Source organism: Pteropus alecto, unplaced genomic scaffold (assembly GCF_000325575.1).
Source record: "Pteropus alecto unplaced genomic scaffold, ASM32557v1 scaffold134, whole genome shotgun sequence".
In the NCBI taxonomy this organism is placed as follows: Eukaryota; Metazoa; Chordata; class Mammalia; order Chiroptera; family Pteropodidae; genus Pteropus; species Pteropus alecto.
In genome coordinates, this window is record NW_006436283.1 from 1352268 (window position 1) to 1356744 (window position 4477).

Genomic DNA, 4477 nt, shown 5'->3' on the forward strand with positions numbered 1-4477 from the left:
GGTGAGGAAGGGGCGCTCAGGCCCCCAGGTCCCCACTATCCTTTCAGGAGTGAAAGACCATCAGTGATGCTGTGGGCCTTGGATGCCCCCGCCCCCACCCCCAGCTTTCTCTCGGAGCCTGGCTCCACCTAAACGAGTTCTCGGGGGACCCGGAGCTGGCGCATGCTGGGCCGTGGGGCTGGAGAGCACAGGGCAGGGTAGGAGCCCACAGGAACCGGACAAACTCTGTCCGACAAGAACCGAGAGCAGCAGGGTCCCACAAAGGTCCAGCGGCCCAGCCACTTCCTTCCTGTCCCATCCGTGAGGCATGTCCTGCCCGTCCTGAGCTCAGTGGGCACACGCCCAGAGTCACCGCACCACACCTTCAACATGTGGGGGGCCACACATGCCCATGACCACACGGGCCCCCACCAAGGACGTGCGTGTTCCACCGCAGCCTGTCTGAGGTCAGCGCTGGCTCCAAGCAGCTGCTCTCAGGGGGAAATCACTGTGAGCTCCTGAGAAAGCTCAGGTTGTCACAAACTGGGGACAGCCATCAGATTGGAATCAGAGAAAAACCCCTCAGGGCCTAAAAACGGGCCGGTTACCGCGGTTCAGATGGCCAGCGCCCAGACGACCCCCACCCCCAACAGCTGCACCCTGGGCAAGTGCCCCATGGCCCACTGGGTGTCGGTGGCCGAACTCGTCCCTTAAAAATTCACGTGTTGAATGAAGTCCTATTGAGCACCTCGGGAGGAGCCTGTGTATCTGGAGACAGAATCTTCCCAGGGTGATCAAGTTTAAATGAGGCCACGTGGCTGGGCCCTGGACCGTACAAGCAGGGTCCTTAGGAGGTGAGATGAGAACACGGGCCCACGTGGAGGGACGACCACACGGGCACACAGGGAGGGGACAGCCGACGAGAGAGGCCTCCGGAGGACACGTGGAGGGATGACCACACGGGCACACAGGGAGGGGACAGCCCTGCCGACACCTGGCTCTGGGACGTCGGCCTCCAGACTCAGCCTCCACGGCTCCAGCCGCCCGGTCTGAGGTGTGTGTCCGGCGGCCCGGCTGACCAAGGCCCCGCACGATTCCCACTTGCAGTGTGGGGCCTGAGCCTTAGTTCTCGACACTGACGGCAAACGGGGACGTGCTTGTGGCTCCACCGGCGAGCACATTCCAAGGCCGCTGACCCGCGCTCGTCCGCGGAGGCTCTGACCTGAGATTCACGGCTAGGTTCCCCCTGGAAGGGCCGCAGCCTCCGACCTGCCCCTCCTCCACTGCCCTCACGTCAGGCAGGACGGCCGGCCCTGCTCAGGAGGCTGTCACACCGACGGGACACAGGCTACTGGGCGTGGAGGAATGAGCGCAACAGTGGGGCCTGGGCCTCGGCCTCCCCGCTCTCTGCCACAACCTCCAATTCCCAAAGAACTTTCCACTCTCACCCCACACTCCCCACGTGCCTGCAAGTCCTCCACCGTTCCGTTCAACCGTTAACGGGAAAACGCTGGCGCCGATGCCAAAACACGTGCCCGAGGCTGACAGCACCCCTGCACGGACAGACAGGCGGCGGGCCTGGAGGCCAGAGGCCTGGGCTCAGGACGTACCCCCCACCGCCCTCTCTGCCCTGTCCGCCGTTCCAACGTCGAGACGTCCGTTTCTGTCAAGTCGCACACACCTGCGACATCCTAGGGGTCGTCACGGCCTGCTGCCTGTGTGTCATCGCCATGCGGGCCCACCGGGTGACACCCAGGCAGGAAGGGAGCAGTCTGTTCTGCCCGGCAGCCTGCATCTTCCTCGTGGTTCCTGTGTTGCCCAGCACCTCACAGCTCGAGGGACGTGGGACTGACAGCAGCATCCAGACACTGCACGCACGCTGTCCCCCGAGAGCATGCAGCTAGGCCCTCGGGTGCTCTCTCACGTTGAGGATGGGAGAACTGGAGCCGGTGGGAGAGCCTGCTGGGACCGGGGACCGTCCTGGCGGTCGTGCACGCTGCAGAAGGAGCAGCACTCTACACAGCCACACGGCCAGGGAGACGAGGCAGGACCCCTCTGTCTTCCCACGGGAGCCCGAGGAGCCTGAGGAGCAGAGGAAGGCACCTGCAGGATGAGTGGGGGGCAGGAGGGGGAACCTGCCAATGCCACACACCACATGCCCAGAACCCTGCTCCTCCCCCACAAGCGGGAATCATGCGGGGCCTTGGTCAGCCGGGCCGCCGGACACACACCTCAGACCGGGCGGCTGAAGCAGACAGGCTGCCGAACCCTGCCTATTCCCTGAGGTTCCCAAGGTCACCCTTCAGAGAGAGGACTCTGTCTCCCATCAGGTCGTGCCTCCCACACTCAACACGCTCTTCACACGCACAACTGTCCCCCTGGGCTTTCTGATCCCCCTAATTTGGGGACCAACACTAATGCTCCCAAGATGCAGCAAGACCAACCGCTTCTGGCTAACACCCTTGCCGCCCTCAGGCCCGGAGAGAGACTGTGTCTGCTTGGGGCCATGGACCCACTATGGCCTCCGGAACCAGCTGGGAGGCTGGGGCCTGCTCCTGGAGCAAAGAGACCAGACAGCCAACCCAGGGCAGAGGCGAGACGGCGACGTGGGCGCCCCAGAACCAGAACTGGGGCTCATCCCTTTTCAAGTACTGACGCTCACGTACAGCCACAACTGCAGGCTGCATGGAACGTGGGGGGCCCGTGAGAGCTCTCTCCAGAAAGACAAGCCTGGGTGCCGACCTCCCAGGCCTGCTGGATGGGGCCGCTGCCCGTCCGGTGGGACACGGTACATGCCCGACCCTCCCTGTGCCCTCTGGGCTGCCCCCCGTGCCCCATCATCCCGCAGCTGTGCGGCACAGGCAGAGCAGGGCGGGGGGTGGGGCTGGAGAACTGTGCCAGTTCCATCTGTGCCTCCGTAATGACTATGGCCACAGGCAGGGCTGGCAGCACAGCACTGAGCCCCGCCACGGGCACCCAGCGCAGTGCGTCCAGGGGACCCAGGTCTGCACCGGGACGGGGACAGCCTCCCCATCCCGAGGTCTCTGGGGGGACGGGGGTCTGCGAAAGCAGTGCAGACCCCCATCTCAAGAACACCCAGGGTGAAGAAAATAGGACAGAACATCTGGCCAGTGACCCAGGGCACCTCAGGTGAGCCGCTCAGGTGTGCCCACCTGAGAATGACAGCAGAGACCACACCCACCCAGGGTCCCACTCCAGCCTGAGTGGAGATAAATGAATAGCAAAATCAGACCTGCCTGCCACTCGCCTGCTCTTGTGACATTCCAGGACTCCCCTGAGCAAAACCCAGACCCACAAGTGGAGGGAGCACCAGCTGGGCCTTGGGCTCCCTGCCGGCCTGCCTCCCTGTATTGGGGAGGAGACCGGCCCCCCAGCCTAGTAGCCTTTCCTCCCCTGAAAGGTGGCCTGTCCAGGGCAGCCCAGCCAGCACTGCCAGAGCCAGGGTGAGGGTAGGGTGAGCCCACGCTGGCCCTCAGGAAGCTCCAGTCCAGAACCAGGCCACGAGAGCGCAGCCTCTGCCCGCGCCCCTCCCCGCCGACTCCGCCCGTGAGCCCTGGGCTAGCGCTGTGCCTCGCTCTGATCTGGAGCCTCAAGTGCACACAGGTGAGTCCCATGAACCCACCGTGCTCCAGACAACACCCCTGAGACAGCAGTGCAGGCAAGACCCTCCATGCCCAGCGACAGCTCTGCAGGAGCTGCCACCACATCCCCCCACACGCACGGGCACCTGACACCACGTGAACCAGCAGCGAGAGTTGGGGGCCACGGAGCCAGCGCTCTCTGGGCCGTGACCCCTGGGCCGTGACCTGAGCACAGCCAATGCTGAGGCCATAGTCAGCTGAAGCCAATGCAGCCGTGGGTCCTCCCAAGACGGGACGGGCGCCGCACTGCCGCAGACACATGGGGTGAGAGCAGGGCGGGGTGCATGTGGCATGCACCAGGGAAGGGCACTACCCCAACGGGGCTCCCCTGGAACAACCTCTAAAGCAAACAGAGTCACACACGCCGTGCACCCGAGCACAGCTTGTGCTCACACATGGACACATGCACACACAGACCGCCACGTAGCTGGGCACAGCGCTGTGACTCCCCACCCCCTTAGCAGAGCAGCCGGGCCTCCCCTCCTGGCAGGCGTGCCTGTTGCCAAGGAAGTGCCTGTCAGAGAGTCCACATCGCCGTCTGCGGCAGGGGCCTGCTGAGCTCTGTCCACGCCAGACACCGGGATTCTGACGGCCCCCAACGGCAACCGCCGAGCACGGCTAAGAGTGGGGGGGTCTGAGATCAACAGCTGAGGGCTTGGAGCCCCAAGCTTCCCATAGCTCCCCCGAACACACCCCTGCAAAAGTGGGTGGGACGATTTGGAGAGCAGTAGGCAGGGGCTGGGCTCTCGCCTGCTCAGGTGGGCACCCTCCTGCCAGTGCCCGACGCCCGCCGCCTTGCCCCAGCCCTTACCTGCTGCCCCGGAAAAGGCAGACCC